We start from the raw sequence: 20,339 nt of genomic DNA, 5'->3' as shown, positions 1-20,339 counted from the left end.
AAGCAATGTAAACAATAATTTCCTCATGCATCTTCTCTTTCCCTTTATGTTCTTGTATTTGTATGTTGGATTCAGGAGGAGTGTCATCCAGTGTTTCAATACCCTCTCTCATCATATACTCAACAATTGAGCATGCAGCTGCATCCTCCCTGTCTTCTTGAAACTCCATGCTATACCATGTCAATTATATTTTTATCTATGTCAACTATGATATCCACAATGTCAATAACTAATATAAAATTATGGTCTTGTTAGGATGAGATTTTTGGGCATAATTGAGAAATGAGATGCAATCTCAGCCACTAATTCAAAAGATTAACTTAATGTCAACAACTATCAAATTATGTCAACAAGGGGGTATAATTGTCTTTTCATTAATAATGTAGAGGACAAAAATAAAATACATTTGAAATAATTTTCTAAAGTCTTCAAATCTTCAAATCTTCAACATTCAAATCTTCAAATCTTCAATTCTTCAACATTCAAATCTTCAAATCTTCAATTCTTCAACATTCAAATCTTCAAATCTTCAAATCTTCTTCAACATTCATATCTTCAAATCTTCAAATCTTCAACATTCAAATCTTCAAATCTTTAAATCTTCAATTCTTCATCATTCAAATCTTCAAATCTTCTTCAACATTCAAATCTTCAATATCAATATCGAATGTCAACAACTCGTATTAAAATGTCAACAACTAACAAATAACACTTATAATTTACATATCAATACCGAGAATATCGAATGTCAACAACTCGTATTAAAATGTCAACAACTAAAAAATAACACTTACAATTCACATATCAATACCGAAAATATCGAATGTCAACAACTCGTATTAAAATGTCAACAACTAACAAATAACACTTACAATTCACATATCAATACCGAGAATATCGAATGTCAACAACTCGTATTAAAATGTCAACAACTAACAAATAACACTTACTATTCACATATCAATATCGAGAATATCGAATGTCAACAACTCGTATTAAAATGTCAACAACTAACAAATAACACTTCTAATTCACATATCAATACCGAGAATATTGAATGTCAACAACTCGTATTAAAATGTCAACAACTAACAAATAACACTTACAATTCACATATCAATATCGAGAATATCGAATGTCAACAACTCGTATTAAAATGTCAACAACTAACAAATAACACTTACTATTCACATATCAATATCGAGAATATCGAATGTCAACAACTCGTATTAAAATGTCAACAAGTAACAAATAACACTTATAATTCACATATCAATAGCGAGATTATCGAATGTCAACAACTCGTATTAAAATGTCAACAACTAGCAAATAACACTCACTATTCACATATCAATATCGAGAATATCGAATGTCAACAACTCGTATTAAAATGTCAACAACTAACAAATAACACTTACAATTCACATATCAATATCGAGAACATCGAATGTCAACAACTCGTATTAAAATGTCAACAACTAACAAATAACACTTACTATTCACATATCAATATCGAGAATATCGAATGTCAACAACTCGTATTAAAATGTCAACAACTAACAAATAACACTCACTATTCACATATCAATATCGAGAATATCGAATGTCAACAACTCGTATTAAAATGTCAACAACTAACAAATAACACTTACTATTCACATATCAATATCGAGAATATCGAATGTCAACAACTCGTATTAAAATGTCAACAACTAACAAATAACCTTACAATTCACATATCAATATCGAGAACATCGAATGTCAACAACTCGTATTAAAATGTCAACAACTAACAAATAACACTTACTATTCACATATCAATATCGAGAATATCGAATGTCAACAACTCGTATTAAAATGTCAACAACTAACAAATAACACTTCTAATTCACATATCAATACCGAGAATATCGAATGTCAACAACTCGTATTAAAATGTCAACAACTAACAAATAACACTTACAATTCACATATCAATATCGAGAATATCGAATGTCAACAACTCGTATTAAAATGTCAACAACTAACAAATAACACTTACTATTCACATATCAATATCGAGAATATCGAATGTCAACAACTCGTATTAAAATGTCAACAAGTAACAAATAACACTTATAATTCACATATCAATAGCGAGATTATCGAATGTCAACAACTCGTATTAAAATGTCAACAACTAACAAATAACACTCACTATTCACATATCAATATCGAGAATATCGAATGTCAACAACTCGTATTAAAATGTCAACAACTAACAAATAACACTTACAATTCACATATCAATATCGAGAACATCGAATGTCAACAACTCGTATTAAAATGTCAACAACTAACAAATAACACTTACTATTCACATATCAATATCGAGAATATTGAATGTCAACAACTCGTATTAAAATGTCAACAACTAACAAATAACACTCACTATTCACATATCAATATCGAGAATATCGAATGTCAACAACTCGTATTAAAATGTCAACAACTAACAAATAACACTTACTATTCACATATCAATATCGAGAATATCGAATGTCAACAACTCGTATTAAAATGTCAACAACTAACAAATAACACTTACAATTCACATATCAATATCGAGAACATCGAATGTCAACAACTCGTATTAAAATGTCAACAACTAACAAATAACACTTACTATTCACATATCAATATCGAGAATATCGAATGTCAACAACTCGTATTAAAATGTCAACAAGTAACAAATAACACTTATAATTCACATATCAATAGTGAGATTATCGAATGTCAACAACTCGTATTAAAATGTCAACAACTAACAAATAACACTTATAATTCACATATCAATAGCGAGATTATCGAATTGACATGAATTGTATATGTAGTTGACATTATATGGTGTATAGTTGACATGAATTGTATATGTAGTTGACATTATATGTGTATAGTTGACATGAATCGTAAATGTTGTTGACATTGATTGTACACATAGTTGACATTATATATGTGTAGTTGACATTATATGTGTGTAGTTGACATGAATTGTATATGTAGTTGACATAGATTATATACGTAGCTGACATTATATGTGCGTAGTTGACATTAAAACAGGGAGATAGCTAAATCTTGAATCTAACTCTTAGCAACTAATTCGAGAATACTACCAAACACCTAGATTGCATTATGATTCCCCGATCCAGCTCACATCCAACACAATTGATAATCCAATTCCTCCCGACTGCCATCCCCAAATCATAGATCAAAAGCAACCGATCAAAGATAAGAGTAAAAAATTCATGGAGTTTTGGTAATCTGTTCAGTTCTGCCCCACAATAAAAATGCGATGGTTAGATAAAATCACAGCATCTCGACGATTAAAACTGAAAATTAACAAATTCATCCAACACAAATTAAAGCAACAAAGCACATTATCGATGCAACAAATTGCGTCATATCAATACAGATATTCAATTTGTTTATTTTAAACATTGAGAATCAGATATGAAGCAGAAAAAACAAAAATTAAGAGAAGACGAAGGCACCTGCAGAAAAGTTGTTGAGTTCATTAGTGAATGGACGAAGGCAACGATGCAAAAATGTGAGCACTCATGGCTCATCTATGGCGGAGAACAGTGCGATCTCAAAGCACAAGCGGTTCAAGAAACTACGTTTTGATAATCACGATTGGCGCGAGAGCGAGGATGCGGTGTTTGCGGGATGCCTACTTCGGGAAGTTCAATGAGTTGATTTCTCAGCAAGGTGATGAAACGGCGAGACGCGCAGCGGAAGAGGAGGTTAGATTTGACGCTCCAGATCCTCGAATTGGAATCCTTGCAACAATGGATGAAAATAAATTGCAATAAATGGAGAAAACGTCAATTATCAATGGAGAAATTGTATGAGTTCGTCAGAAGCAATCCAGAAATAACAAGGTTGAGCTGATAAGCTAACACAGATACCTTGTTAAAGTCGTGGAGCTTGAGATAACAAGCGGCGTGGTTGCTGTGAAGCGCAATCTTCTGCGGCATGGTCTTGGCCATGGAAAGCGCGTCGGTGTAATACGCCAGTGCTTCGGCATATTTGCCCTCTCAATACATCTGGTGCGCCCTCTCAATCTTATTAATCACCGGCGATCCCGAAGCCATCGCCGACCACCGCAACTACTAAATAACTCACTCAATTCAAAATATCTTCAATCGGAAACAACACAGCAACTGCAGTTTGTGAAGAAATCAAATTCTAATTGAACACCGACAGAGATTTGATTTCTCAGCAAGGTGATGAAACGGCGAGACGCGCAGCGGAAGAGGAGGTTAGATTTGACGCTCCAGATCCTCGAATTGGAATCCTTGCAACCAAAATTTCGCACCTGATTTCAACCAATTTTACGCTCCTAAAGCTGCATTCGCCGAATTCCCCGATCTGCTCAACATATTTCCTCTGCCACCGTCGCTGCTCCCCAATTTTCCCCAAAATTCCGCCGCTTCTCTGTTTCCTTTGAATCTGCCCCCTCAGCTCTTCTACTCTTTGCCATGAAATTACCATTCTCCTCAGAAGCGGCGGCGCTTAATCACAATCTATTTAATAACAATCTATTTCTTCCAATGCTTATTTGTATTTATCGATTCGATTCGGTGCTGCGCGGAGCAACGCCGCCAAGGGCGATCATCGCAACGATCATCGCGGTAGTGGTGGTAGATTGGTGAATTTGGCCTATTACCATTATGCCCTTCCATATTAAATTAATTTAAAAATATTTATTGTGTGGCAAAATCTGGACCACTCATTTAATAAAAATGAGTGGGTGATATTGCATCTCATTTCTCAATTAGCCTAAATAATCTCATTTGATCACAATCCTATATATATATATATATATATATATATATATAGGTTGGGTAGTGATAAAATGCAAATTTATATATTGTACAAACTCAAAACTCCTCAACACAGTTTCAATACAATATCAACACAGTGTAAAATTTCAAGATTTTAATGTCAACACAGTATCAACACAATATCAACACCGCATCAATCATTGACTACCGTTGAAATTCTGTTGACATTTTCCCATTGATGGTTTTTTGTGATCTGTTGACATTTTTCAATGGTCAAGATCGTAGTTTTGAGTTTGTACAATATTTAGAGTTTTCATTTGATCACATTCCTATATAGGTTTGTGTTAAAATGACAACTGATAAGGCTAATTTCATGCATCGGTAATGTGCAAAAAATGTTATAATTTGCTGGGTCTAACACGTTTCCTAAGCCAGGTGTGTGAAGAAAATCGCTAGATCAAGGAAGTAATGAAGGAGATGGTCTAGCGAGAGAAAGGAATGAAATGAGCAGAATTTACAAGGAAAAGTGGCGTGACAGAGGAGTTTACAGCTGAGGGCAACAAAGTCATTATCTATACCTCGCTGGGCCCAGTCAAACGCCTATAAATAGAGAAGAGCATGCAACGCAAGACAGATAGTTTTTCACTCTTCTTAGCTCATACATTTTCACACACTTGGGGATGGTTCTGGGGTAATTGTGATCGGGAGGGTACTTTCTGAAAGATTTCGTGCTTGGCAACACCGTCCTAGTGAGGGCGAAGATACAATTACTTTTAATTTCAGTGGTTTTTGCTAGTTTCCACCGTCGAACTTCACTTTTGGGAGTCGACTTTGATGTTGATAATGTTTACTGCTTTACCGTTCATGGATCTGCGTTGAGCTGTTTAATTTCAAGTTATTTTGCATAGATCTCTCTGCTGTTAGTGTAATTCTTCAATTGCTATGTCGATCTCTGTTTATTTCGTTGTTAAGGTCTTTGATGTGGAATTTGGTGACAGATCTGTGGTTGTTTGAGTATTCGGAGTTCTTATTTGTAAAATCTGACGTGATGGAGAGTTTCTTCTGTTTGGAGTTCATGTCGGACGCTTGGATCCGGAGTGGATTTAGCGTCTGAGGTTGGATTTGGAATGTGGAAAGACAGTAGTTCGATAGATTTGTTTTATTTCTTCTTGGTTTCTATTTCACTTCGTCTAGGGTATGCAGATCTGCTAAGTTCTTCGTTTATTATGCATAAATTTGATTTCAAGTCAGTAGCTCTGTTTTTGTTTTGCTCATGCTGTTTTTCTTAAGAAGTTTTACGCAAATTTGGTTGTAGAAGACGATGTCACTGTCAGTTAGTACGAGAGTTAGTTATTCTGCCAACTTTTCAGTCGTACCTTGCTTTTTTTTAGACATGGTCCCTACCGTAGATTTATTTCCTAGGTCTAGCTGTTAGGTTAAGTTTTTTTTAGGTTCCCAAGTCAAGTTAATTTTAATTTTCCTCAACCCAAGAAAATGCATGGTAGCAGCCAACACCAAAAACACTCCCAAATCCTTGATTATGAGTCTTACGCATCCTTCTCTGTGGGATCGATCCCTACTTCCCTATACTAGGTTTAGTAAAGTGGTTGAGGGTTTTTTTTGAAAGAAAAAGTGTTTTGTGTGTCCGACGACCGGGATTCCTCGCGACCCACGAGTTCCTAGACTGAGTGATCTAGTGGACTTGCTGGATCTAGGGAACCTGTTATTTTCTTATTTGAACAGCCATAGCACAAAATAACCCTTTCAAGTGGCGCCGTTGCCGGGGAATGGATGGCGTTTGTTGTTATTAAGGATTTGGTGTAAATATTTTAATTTCTGTTATTTTCTTTCTCCCTGACAGTTTATGAAAGCGGGCTTCCAATCTGGAAGTTGGGCAAGCTCATCTGGATCGGGGAGTGGCCAGTACGAGTGGCGAATCAAGGAATCTACATCTACCATCACTACTAGATCAGGATTGAGAACGGAAGATCCATCCCCGTTCGAGTCAGAAAGTGAAAAAGAGTGGAATTCATCGACAGAGGAGAACCCAGGGACATCAACCGAACCAGAGCATTCCGAGACCGAGGAGGAGAAGGACCCAGATATGGCTCACCTACTAGACCCCGATCCGGAAATAGGGTCGTTCACCGCACATCTTGATGGTGAACCCGCTCATGCTATAGTCTCGAACCCACGACGGAGGTCGATTGACATCAAGACGAATGTACTTGGAGTTCTACCTACCTTCTCTGGGCGGAGGAACAAATGCCCTTATGAATTTCTGAACGAGTTCAGTAAACTATGCAGCATTCAGAAGCGACCCAATGAGGCAACAGAAGAGGACTACCGTCTTCGAGCAATTCCGTTTGCTCTCAAAGGGGAGGCGAACACTTGGCTGCTGAGGCTTCCACCGGACTCGATCAACACGTGGAAGGATTTTAAACTGGAATTTTTGGATTACTTTTTTCCATCTAACAAGACGAATGCCTTGAAGAAGGAGATTCAGGAGTGCAAACAAGAATACGATGAGTCTCTAAGTTCTTATTGGTCCCGCTTCAAGGGGCTGTTGGATGCTTGTCCTAATCATCGGATGATCGAGGCAGAAACTTATTATCTGTTCTATGAGGGTGCAAACCCTGAATCAAAAGACTTGATGAACTCCTCGAGCGGGGGAAATTTTACCAAGAATAAGGCAAGTGAAGCTCGGGAAACCTTAGGGAGACTAATTGAGGCAAAGAAGGCCTATGATAACCCGCGAAGCATATTGAGGAGAGGATCAGCTAATGCAGTGATGGATCAAGAAGACAAGAAGGTGGAAGATAGGATCGATAAACTGGAAAAGGCCTTGCTAAATGCGATCGAGAAATACAATCCGCATGCTCCAGTGGAAAATGAGAAATCCCATGGTCAAGAAGAAAGGCAACTGCAACCATACTACTGTCAGCCCTGTGAAGGGGAGTGCCAAGCTCAAGCAAATTCAATGGGAAGTTGGAATCCCGATGGAAGTTGGAATCAAGGAAGACAGAGGGGCGCTCCATGGAGGACTCACCCAAACTTCAGATGGACTGACCATGATCAAAGCCAGCCACCTCCCTTGCAGCTCACGAATTTTGCACAACCTCCGGAGACAGTCCAATTGGTCGGGGAAGGGCCAAGAAGGACAATTGCAGCTGGGATACAGGAATTAGGACCAAACTAATTGGGGGAACAAAAATCAAAACAACCCAGGAAACTCCTATGTGCCACCTCACCAACGGAATAACCAAGGCAATTTTCAGAATTCCCAACAGAACCACCAAGGGAATCAAGGGTCTGGTGGCCAGTACAACAATCAAGGGTCGAATAACCAATACAATAATCATCAAGGAAATTCTCGACAAAACCAAGGTCAAGGACAAAATTTTGGTCAATTCAACTTCAGACCACAACGGAGTTTGGATGACATGGTCCATGATTTGGTAAATTCACAACAGTTCATGCAAGGTAACCTACATTCCAACAATGACATGGTGCACAAGTTACAAGATGCTCAGTCAGAGAAAAAAGCCGCCATGGAAATGATGGCAAAACAACTTTCCCATATCGCAGTTTCCTTGAACGAGATGCGAGGGAATGAAGGCAAACTTCCTGCTACCGTCAAACCGCCAGACCGAGCAAACATTAGTCAAATCACTTTGAGATCTGGGCGGGGTTACGAAGGGCCGACGTTGGGAACTGATGAGGAAGCGCCTATGCAAGCTAAAGAAGGGAAACAGAGTCAGAAACAGCAAGAGGGAGGCGCTGAACCGAGGGAGATCATTGTTCAGAGAGACCCTAGAAGGAAGATTTAGGGGGATCTCTACCTCGACCAAGGGATTCGTTCTTCCTAGACCCCGAACCTGAGGAAGTCAGTAGGAAAGGAAACAAAGCAGTTAATGAAACCCAGGCTGGTACTTCCACAAATGCAGTAAAGCGAGCAAAACCATTTCCATATCGAGGGGAGGCGAAGAAGAAAAAGGATGACACAGAGGATCTCATGGAGATTTTCAGCAAGTTGGAAATCAACTTGCCATTCTTGCAAGCCTTAAAAATGTCCACCTTCAGTAAGTTCATTAAGGAGTTTATTGCAGGGAAAACCAAGCTAGATGGGAAGATTGTGATTGGAGAAACTGTGTCTGCTGTGATACAGAAAAGAAGGATGCCCTCGAAATGCACCGACCCATGTATGTTTACATTACCCATTTCTTTAGGGGATATCAAGGTTGAGCATGCCATGTGTGATCTAGGGGCGTCAATAAATGTTTTACCACTTTCAATCTATAAGAAGTTAACTGGGGTAAGAATGGTTGATACCAAGGTAGTGATCCAGCTAGCAGATAGAACTTGCATTTGCCTTGAAGGAGTGTTGGAAAATATTATAGTCAAAGTGCATGAATTTCTATATCCTGCTGACTTTTACGTGATCAAGATGAATGATAATGAGTCTGCTGAGTCTAGTGGGGTACTTTTGGGGAGGCCATTTTTGCGTACGGCTAAGACCATTATCGATGTGTTTGATGGAACAATTTGCCTGGACTATAATGGGGAAAAATATACCTTTAGCATAGATGAGGGGATGAAAAGACCTTCAGATGTTGAGAATCTCTACGCTATTGATGTTATTAACCCTTTAGTCCAAGAATATCTTGAGACAGAATTGATACAGGAACAAATCGACAACTCGGAGTTGAGCCATTCGATTGACAAAGAGGTTGTGGGGTGGTGTGCAGCAGTGAACACAGAGGAATTGACAGATGAAGAGCTCACAAAGGCCATTATGGAATTCTGCAGAAGCCCGGAATCAGCTAGGTCCAAGGGATCAGCCTATGTGGCCAGCATGGAAAACTCTCCTGGGTCAGGGAAAGAGACTTCACCGGAAATTTCAGATAAAAATCCCTTGCCCCAGGAGACGAATGGAACGAAAAAAGAGCTGAAAACACTTCCACCAGGCCTCAAGTACGCTTACTTGGAGGAGGACGAGACATTTCCAGTAATAGTCAACAGCAACTTGACCAAGGGACAAGAGAAGGAGTTGTTGGAGGTCATCAAAAGGAACAAGAAGGCAATAAGATGGACTCTCTCAGATTTGGTGGGAATAAGTCCAGATCTTTGCATGCACCACATCCGTTTAGAAGAAAGTGCAAAGGCTCATCGAGATGCACAACGGAAGCTGAACCCGAACATGCGAGAGGAGGTCCTAAAGGAGGAATTGAAGTTGCTTGCTCTAGGAATCATTTACTCCATTCCTGACAGTGAGTGGGTCAGTCCTGTCCATATGGTGCCAAAGAAGTCTGGGATACAAGTTGTCAAAAATGAGAAGAATGAATTGGTACCCACCAGATTAGTGACTGGGTGGAGGATGTGCATCGACTACGGGAAGTTGAACGAAGCCACAAAGAAGGATCATTTTCCTTTACCATTCATCGATCAGATGCTGGAGAGATTGGCGGGCAAACAGTATTTTTGTTTCCTTGACGGATACAGCGGCTATTTCCAAATCTACGTTAATCTAGAGGATCAAGAGAAGACCACATTCACGTGTCCTTTTGGTACATATGCATACCGAAGAATGCCATTCGGATTGTGTAATGCACCGAGAACTTTTCAGCGATGTATGATGAGCATTTTTTCGGATCTGTTGGAAGTGTGCATTGAGATATTCATGGACGATTTCACCATTTATGGGAACTCATTTGATACTTGTTTAGCCCGCCTTGATCTAGTGCTGCAGAGATGTCAGGAAAAGCATTTAGTGTTGAACTTCGAGAAGTGCCATTTCATGGTGACTGAAGGCATTGTCCTGGGTCACGTGGTTTCTGAGCGGGGTATCCAGGTAGACAAGGCAAAGGTGGATGTGATATCAAAAATTACCATACCCCACGAACCAAAAAGAGATAAGAGGATTCCTAGGCCATGCAAGGTTCTATAGGAGGTTCATAAAGGATTTTGCAAAAATCGCTCAACCACTCACTCGGTTGTTACAAAATGATGTTGAATTCGTCTTTGACGAAGGATGCGAGAGGGCGTTCCAGCTGCTTAAGGACAGGTTAGTATCAGCACCAATAATCAGAGCACCAGACTGAAACCATCCTTTCGAGATAATGTGTGATGCAAGCGATTTCGCTGTGGGAGCCGTCCTAGGACAAAAAATTGATGGAAAAAGCTATGTGATTTTCTATGCTTCCAAAACACTAAATCAAGCTCAGAAGAATTATGACACCACGGAGAAGGAAATGTTAGCCATCGTGTATTCCTTTGAAAAATTTCGACCCTACCTTCTTGGGTCAAGGGTTATAGTCTTCACGGATCACGCAGCAATAAAGTACTTACTGGCTAAGAAGGAGTCGAAGCCAAGGTTAATCCGTTGGGTGTTACTTTTACAAGAGTTTGATTGGGAAGTACGAGATAAAAGAGGAACAGAAAATAGGGTAGCATATCATTTGAGCAGAATTTTCCAAGGAGAAACAGAAGAGGCCATCCTCGATGCCTTCCCCGAGGAACATTTATACCTTTTGGAGAAATTTCCTAGACCGCCTGACTGGGAAGCAGTCTTAGCCTTGACCTGTCTAGGGGAATCGGATAAAGGGAAGCGCACGCTGAATGCAGAACCGTGGTTTGCTGATCTAGCCAACTACTTGGTCACGGGAGAGATGCCGATTTCAGAAGAAGTTTCCCGGGCCCAGAGGATGAAGATTAGAAGCGAATCCAAATTTTATTTTTGGGATGATCCTTACCTGTGGAAAATGTGCTCAGATCAAGTGATTAGGCGCTGCATTCCCGAATGGGAACAAAGAGATGTGTTAAATCATTGCCACGCGTTAGCATGTGGAGGCCACTTTGGGCCATGGAAAACAGCGAGGAAGGTTCTAGACAGCGGATTTTATTGGCCAACATTGAATAAGGATGCTTTCGAATTCTGCCAGTGTTGTGAGAGATGCCAGCAGACAGGGGGAATTTCAAGGAGAGATGAGATGCCTCTGATCCCAGTAATTGTGTGCGAAATTTTTGATGTGTGGGGAATGGACTTTATGGGACCGTTTCCGTCATCATGTGGGAATACCTACATATTGGTGGCAGTGGATTATGTATCTAAGTGGATAGAAGCTAAGGCCACCACAACTTGCGAATCGAAGGAGGTGGCGAAATTTCTCAAGGATAATATTTTCAATAGATACGGAGTTCCTAGAGCCATCATCTCAGACCAAGGAACACATTTCTGTAATTGCACCATCGAGGTTTTGATGAAGAAATATGATGTACACCATCGAGTGTCAACTCCTTACCATCCTCAGTCCAATGGCCAGGCAGAGATTTCTAATCGCGAGATCAAGGCGATATTGGAGAAAACAGTTAATCCGTCAAGGAAAGACTGGAGCAAAAGACTCGAGGACGCATTGTGGGCCTACAGAACTGCTTTTAAGACACCTATTGGGATGTCACCTTACAGACTTGTGTTTGGTAAGATGTGTCACTTACCTGTGGGTATTGAACACAAGGCGTACTGGGCAGTGAAAGAAATGAACATGAAGCCGATAGCTTGCGAAGAAGAGAGAAAGTTGCAATTGCAAGAGTTGGAGGAACTTCGGCTGGAGTCGTTTGAGTCTGCCATGTGGTACAAAGAAAGAACGAAGTTATGGCATGATAAAAACCTCCGGGTCAAGGAACTTCGTGTGGGACAAAAGGTGCTCCTTTTTCAGTCTCGGCTTAAGCTAATGTCAGGGAAACTGAAGTCTAAATGGATTGGCCCATACACCATCGTAGGCATCCGAGCAAATGGAGCAGTGGAGATCCAGGGAAGTGCTCCAAACTCTGTTCCTTTCCTTGTAAACGGTCATAGAGTGAAAATTTTTAGGGATAATTCCGAGTTGTGTGTAGTGGACGAGATTCCACTACACACACTCCCTATTATTGCCTAAAAGGACAGGGGTAATTTCCGATGAATTCCTGGGTCAAGGGGTAAGCTGATAATTTTGAAAATTCACAATTGAACCAGGGAATCTCGGAAATACAACATGTAAATAGTTTAATTGTTCTCTAAAAAAAAAAAAAAAAAAACTTATGTATATATATTTTCGAAGCACCAGACTCCAAAGGGAACCCATATTTTATGCCCTAACCTCGACCCAGGGGTCTGGAACCTTCAATTTTTATTTTGTAGGGCATGGTCGAGGGGATTATCCAGGAGGAGAGTCTGAAGGAAGGAGTCAAGGAGAGAAAAGATATTTTGAATTTCAAATTCTGGCCGATAATTATGGGAGACGTACGGTTGCTTACATCACGCCTGCAACCGCACCATCCTTTCACCAGAAAAAGCAACCGTCGTTTTTCTCTCTCCATCATTCCTAATTAGACAAAAATTTGTGTTTGCTCTTCCTTCTCTTTTCATTCACTCTCTCTCTAAAACACGGACGAAACCCTAACCAAAAATCGCCCAGTTTTTTTCATTTTTTTCAGATCTACACCGATGGATTCTACCAAGGGCACTGAGTATGACCCAACCTTGTTGGCCGAATTGACACAGAAGTTGGGAAGTTAGAGAAAGTGAAGGAGGTGTATGCCCTATTCGCCGCCAGTCTGATGTCATCTGCGCCAAATGCACCATCACTGGAAATTCCGGCGGATTCGGCTGCGAAACCAGCAAATCTCTCTGAAGAAGGATCGCTAGTCGCAGAACCACCGCATGCAGAGGTCGTTTCGCAGGAGGCGGAGGAAGAGGAGGCATTACAACAACAGTCGGAGGATGGTGAACCGACACATGACGAGACCTTGGTAGAGACAGAAGGAAATGAAACGGAAAACCCTAATCTTGAGGGTAGGGAAATGTGTGAGGGGGAAACCCCTATTGCTGTTGAAGTTCGTGAGGGGGAAACCCCAATTTCTGTTGAAGTTCGTGAGGGGGAAACCCCTGTTTCTGTTGAAATTGCTGAGGGGGAGACCCCTGTGTTTGAGAAGGTTGCTGAGGGAGAAACCCCTAATTTGGAGAGAATCGCTGAGGGGGAAACCCCTATTCCAGGAGATGTCAGGGGGGAGAACCCCATTTATATCGAGGGGGCAACCCCAATGATGGTTGAAGAGGGGGAAACCCCAGAAAAGCTTTTGGCGGAGTCAGATCTACATTCAACGGTAGTACCGGAGCCCGAGGAAGGGCTGAAACTGATCGTGGACCTGGTTGATGACCAGGAAGAAAGTGAGCCCAAGATTGATGGAAGGGCAAAAAGGAGGCGCACTAGGAGAAGCCTCCTTGACGAAGTCGATGACTTTATACCTGACGCGACAGAGACAGAGGTGCGCTTGGCCAAGGAGAAGGCAAGAAAAGGAAAGGCGCTGGCGACTACATCTACTCGGTCAAGAAAAGCTCCCTCCGTCCAGGAGGTCGAGGAGACCCTTTCCCCTATGACCGAGGAACCCTCTGTCGAGGAGCACGACGAGCCCATCCCTGAGCCCAGTTATAACTCTGAGGAGGTTGAGGAAGAGCCGATTCCCGGACGACCGGTAATTTGGCTGACTAAAGGCTTGTTGGAGGAGATGAGACAGTTTGACGACCAGAAGAGAATCGCGGTATACAAGGAGAGATGTAGCGCAGGGAAGATGGCCAAGTCAGGAAAACAGTATAGCAAGAGGGAGCTCAAGATGATTGCACGTGATAGAGAATTCCGCGCCTATATCCAAGCAATAGGGTTTGAGTGGCTGTTGCAGCACAGCCAAGAGAGGGTACCAGTGGATCTAGCGAGGGAGTTTTTCTCCACTTTTCGTTTGAAGAATACCACGGACCAGGACGCGGATTCTATCACATTCAGGCTTTTCAATCAGGAACACGAGTTGAGCATTAGGGAGTGGTCCCTACGGATGGGGTTGTTCACTAAGGAAGAAGATGAAGAGGGGGCATGGAACGACAGGATGGTAGGGATGCCAAAGAACACGCCTGGTTTCAAAGTCCAGACAGCATGGGAACGGGTCACGCACTCTAAATTAGGGGCGTTTAAATCCAGCTACTCCAAAGCTTCCCACATCGAAGACCGGATCCTCCGTTTTGCTCAAACATTTATCAGCTACAATTTGATGGGCAGTGCGAATTCAGCTCTCACTACTACCGATCTCTACTTCACATGGTGCATGGCGGAGGGTGTTAAGGTGCACCTCGGATATTGGATGGCGCAGGCATGCCACCAGATGACGAGCAACCTGGGGCGTCATATGTACACCTGCCACCTCATCGGCGCTTACCTTCAGAGGAATATAGAAATGAGAATTGCTAAGGCCGCTCCGCTAGTAGTCATGTGCGACCCCCCGGAGGTGTTTAGTGTTGATTATTTCTTCAACAAGGGGTTGCTGCAGACTCAGGGCACCAAAACTCTCTTCTATTCATTAGGAGACAAGGTGAAGGCAGAGCCGGAGGAAGCCGATGAAGCCATACCGAGTGAAGAAGTTGAGGAGCTGCGCAAGGAAGTCCAGGACGTGAAAAAGGAGAAGCAGATGATGAGGAAGGATATGATAAAGGAACTCAGTGGGATGAGGAAAGAATTGATGGGAAATCGGGAGGAAGTACAGACCCTGAGGGGAAATATTGCTGATTTGGCGGTGAAATGTGCCAAACAGAATGATAGGATGACGGAAGCGGTGGAGCTTTCACTGAAAATGTTGAAGTGGATGCAGCAGACGCTCCCCTTGACCCAGTCGAGGACAACTCCTGGGTCCAGCAGTGAAGTCAGGCAGCCCACTCAGAGCAGTCCCTCCGTCAAGCGACCACAGCAGTCGCTGCAGTTGATCTCCCCGACCATTCCCGTGCAAGTTCCAGCCCCACCAAAATCAAAGTCTATCGTGAGAAAGTCAGTACCTGAAATCCCAGAGCAGAAGGAGGAAGAGCTGGAGCAGCCACCTAAGAAGAAGGTGAAAGTGACCCGACCCGGAATCCCACCCCAGTCTGGCTCTCGAGGGAGCCAGCCCCAGAAATGATCAATCATCTCTTGACCAAGTAACTTTTATTTGTCGTTTTTTTTTCGTTTTTTGTTTTGTTTACCTGTTATATATGTGTTTAACATTTGTTATATCTTCTCCCACTTAGCCCACTGCGTGGTCTAAGTGTGAGAAGTTTGTGTTTTCTGTTGTTTTATTTGTTTTCCTATGTTTTTCTGTGTCTTTCTCCCACTTAGCTCATTGCTTGGTCTAAGTGTGAGAAGTTTTATGATTTTGGTTTTGCATTGATCTCTCTGTTCCCCCCTTCACGATGATGGCTTAGGGACAAGCTTGAGTGAAGTGGGAGAAGGAGAGGAGTCAATGCATTACCCGTGTTGCATGTTAAGAGTCTGTTAGTTTTAAGTGTTGTCACATGAGCCAGTGGATTTAATACGGCATGATTCCCATAGTGAAAGTAATTGAAGATAGGAGGCATTTCAACTTAGAAGCTTTTTCCTTAAATAAGCCTAGTTAATTTGAGTGAAGCGAGAACGACAGAGAATGCCTCTACTTACTTAGTTGTGAAGCCCTATTATATAGTGAGTTATAAACCTCAGATAACTTTGAGCTAACACATGTTTAAGGGCCACCACTGAATGCTTAGGGAAGAAGAGCTATAAAGGAGAAAAAATTGGGAATTGGGTTATGAAGGTATAAGCTGGGCGAAGTCCAGGGAAAGGCGTTATAACCTGGACGAAGTCCAGGGAAAGGCGTCATAAGCTGGACGAAGTCTAGAAGAAAGGAAAAAAATGGAGGAACAAGCTGGACAAAGTCCTAGAATTTTAGAACCCTAATTTTAGAACTCTAGAATTTATTGTTGATGACGTGGCATCGAGAATGCAGTTATTTCACGAGGTAATATGGTCGAATTAATTTTAGGGTTTGTGTGAAAGTTTGAAAAGTCAAACTATTTGACTTAATGATGTGGCATGTGATTTATTTATTTGTGTGATTTATGTGGTAATTTAATTGTTTATGGGTGAGTGAGAATATTAGAGGAAATTGCCATAAATACTTGTCACCCTAATTCTTGTGATTTTCGAACCCTAGACCCTTTTTAAGAGAATTTCTATTTTTCCGGAATTTATTTAATCCTTGGGATATTTATCCAAATTAAATTCCAAGAGCCAATTATTTCCTTGTTTAGAGATGTAAAAATCGAGCCCCTTGTTTTTCTAGTGATTTTCGAAAATCACTATATTTGGGAAGGAAGGAATTGTTTTATTTTAGTTAATCCCTTGTTTGATTCCTTCCATACCTAGAATTTAATTATTCTACCAAATCTTTCCATACTTCAAGAGATCTTGCCTTACTTTGTTTTAGCCAATATTCAAAAATCCATGCCTTATTTAAAAGGCATAGAAATCGGCCCCTACCTTGTTTCATGGAGGATTTTCCTTATTTTTATTTTGCTCCATGATATTTTATTCTACTTGGAAAATATACCAAAAACAAAACCATGGCTAATCCCCTAGCCATATTTTCGAAAATTTGGAGATATTGCCATCTTCTATTTTTGTTAATTCTTCTTCCCTACTCCACAATATTATTTTATTCTATTTATTTATAAGGCAAAAGATATTACCAAATATTTTATTCTTATTACCTAAAGATCTCATTGGACTCTATAAATAAGAACCAAAACCCCCAACCCTAGCCCCCATATTTTCGAAAACTTCACCCCCATTCACTCTCTCAATTTTCTTCCACTTTACTCCATAAATCCTTCATCTTTTGAGAAGAAATCGAAGTTTAATCCGAGGATATTGAAGAACCAAGTCTCTACTTTGTTTCTACCGATTGATTTTCTCTAAAAAGGTATTTTTGCTTAAGAGTTATGTTGTTCTTCTTCTACCCCTTCTTTTCTTTTTCTTCCAACCGATTTAATCGGTGTTCTTGAACCTTCATGCATATTAATTGAGTGAAAAAGGGATAAGAAGGGATATGGGAACACATGTGTGTGTGTGTGTGTGTGTGCCGAGAGTGTGTGAGGTGTGTGTGTCGTGTGTGTGTGTTATGCGTATGAGTGTGTGTTGAAGTGTGTGTTGTGTAGTGCGTGCTTGATGGCTAAATACTTTTGTATGACATATGATGATAGATCTAGGGTTGAGATGCTAAGAAATATATGTATGCTAAGCGTGACTTGAAATTAGTAATTTATGATGAGTGTGACTTGAAATTTATAAATTATGAAGATTTAGGCGAATCGATGGGAAAGAGGGAAGTAACGAGACATGCATAAGTTAAGAGTTATAATTGAACCTAATTTGTGAATATGTGCCTATGTGAATTTAAAGGTGAAACCTCGGTTGCGAAGCCAGATAACGGAAAAGCGAAACTACTTGAAATCTAAGCAGTCGAGGTGGGCTTTACTCTCAAAAACTCTCTTTTATTTTGTCAAAGATAATTATCGGAGCTATAAGGGTGGTTTAACTGTTATGCCATGCCTATGTTTGTTTTATTGTGAGATTGTGTGCCTGATGCCTAGTTTGTGAGTTCGCTCCATTGGGCTATAGGGCTATGGATATAATATAAGAATTCGGGTCTGAGTATGGGCCGCAAACCCTACCAGGCTGTGTACACGAGGGGATCGGGAGCCGTCCTAGCTAGTCGGCCGGTCTCGTGGGCGAAAAGCATGGCCACGCTTTCGTCGCACCATGGAAAGATTGTGATATGTGATTGTGGAATTTGATGAGAAAATGGGGAGTTAATTTGACTGGCCAGTCTATGAAAATATTTTGTGATACTCGTGATATTTCTCTTAACTGCTTAAAACTCGAGTTCACTTGGTAAGGGTGGCATAACTTTTGAATAAAATGTTTTGGCAACGAGCTCACTGAGTATTTCAAAATACTCACCCTGCATGTGTTTTTCCTATGTGCAGGTTGAATGATGACGAGCGGTGGCGGGTGTTGAGCAGCTAAATTAATTAATGGACATGTTGAACTCTAAGTGTAGTTGTGTCTCCATACATAGCTATGCTTTTTCTCTTGGTCGTTTTCCGCTAAGTTCTAATACTCTGATATTGATTTGGTTGATTGGCACTCTTCTTCGTTTTTGAGGCCTTATACTTTTCTCGTGACGTTATCTTGAAACCTATGCCATTCTCTTAAGTTTTGATCGTCATTTATAAAACTCCCTTTTGTTTACCTATTTAAGTGTCTAGGTTAAGTTGTTGCATTAAATACTCTGATATTTCCTTCGTTTCCTCTGGTCGGTATTCTTTGAATGAAACCCTAGCCATGTATGGATTTCTTGGAGTCGGTTTGGGGTAACAGCCGCCGCATTTATTGTACCCTAGGAGGGCGGGCTGTTACATTCTTAGTTTTTCTTGTGTCTAGGTCTAGGAGTCAGTCAAGAGATAACCTTGCTTGAAATTTGCCTTATTCTTTTTCTTTTCTTGTCTTTATAATTGAGGACAAGTATGGTTTAAGTGTGAGCAGTTTGATAAGGCTAATTTCATGCATCGGTAATGTGCAAAAAATGTTATAATTTGCTGGGTCTAACACGTTTCCTAAGCCAGGTGTGTGAAGAAAATCGCTAGATCAAGGAAGTAATGAAGGAGATGGTCTAGCGAGAGAAAGGAATGAAATGAGCAGAATTTACAAGGAAATGTGGCGTGACAGAGGAGTTTACAGCTGAGGGCAACAAAGTCATTATCTATACCTCGCTGGGCCCACTCAAACGCCTATAAATAGAGAAGAGCATGCAACGCAAGACAGACAGTTTTTCACTCTTCTTAGCTCATACATTTTCACACACTTGGGGATGGTTCTAGGGTAATTGTGATCGGGAGGGTACTTTCTGAAAGATTTCGTGCTTGGCAACACCGTCCTAGTGAGGGCGAAGATACAATTACTTTTAATTTCAGTGGTTTTTGCTAGTTTCCACCGTCGAACTTCACTTTTGGGAGTCGACTTTGATGTTGATAATGTTTACTGCTTTACCGTTCATGGATCTGCGTTGTGGATGCTATATATCATACATTATCACGGGTATTTCGTACATCACTCTCCGACGGGGTATGGATTTGTGAATTTGTGGATGCTATATAGTATAGCTTCCATCCGTGAATTCATACCCCGGTACATTATCATGGGTATATCGTGCATTATCATGGTTATATCTTGCATTATCACTGGTATTTCGTACATCATTCGCCGACGGGGTATGGATTTGTGAATTTGTGGATGCTATATAGTATAGCTTCCATTCGCGAATTCATACCCTGGTACATTATCATGGGTATATCGTACATTATCATGGTTATATCATGCATTATCACTGGTATTTCGTACATCACTCTCCGACGGGGTATGGATTTGTGAATTTATAGATTCTATATAGTATAGCTTCCATCAGCGAATTCATACCCTGGTACATTATCATGGGTATATTGTACATTATTGATAAGGCTAATTTCATGCATTGGTTATGTAGTGAAAAACATCACATTTCTGCTGGATCTAACAAGTTTTGTTAAGCCAGGTGTGTGTGTAGCGCTAGATCCAGGAGATGCTGGAGGAGGATATCTAGCGAGGA

At 40.7% G+C, this 20,339-nt stretch overlaps 1 long non-coding RNA gene across 1 annotated transcript; it reads right to left on the bottom strand.

Annotated features, from left to right (window-relative positions):
* Window positions 1-350: 350 nt before the first annotated feature.
* Window positions 351-4,583, bottom strand: LOC148933661 (uncharacterized). Its single transcript, XR_016134396.1, has 3 exons — window positions 3,948-4,583; window positions 3,531-3,818; window positions 351-649 (listed from the first exon to the last, which is right to left on the bottom strand). It is a non-coding gene; the product is annotated as an uncharacterized LOC148933661 (long non-coding RNA).
* Between the last annotated feature and the right edge of the window lie 15,756 nt (window positions 4,584-20,339).

The sequence above is a fragment of the Salvia hispanica genome, chromosome 1 (assembly GCF_029641045.1).
Source record: "Salvia hispanica isolate PSC_SH4W2 chromosome 1, Shi_PSC_v1, whole genome shotgun sequence".
NCBI lineage: Eukaryota > Viridiplantae > Streptophyta > Magnoliopsida > Lamiales > Lamiaceae > Salvia > Salvia hispanica.
The sequence above is the reverse complement of the archived record's forward strand: the minus strand, read 5'-3'. Positions and strand labels throughout refer to the sequence as shown.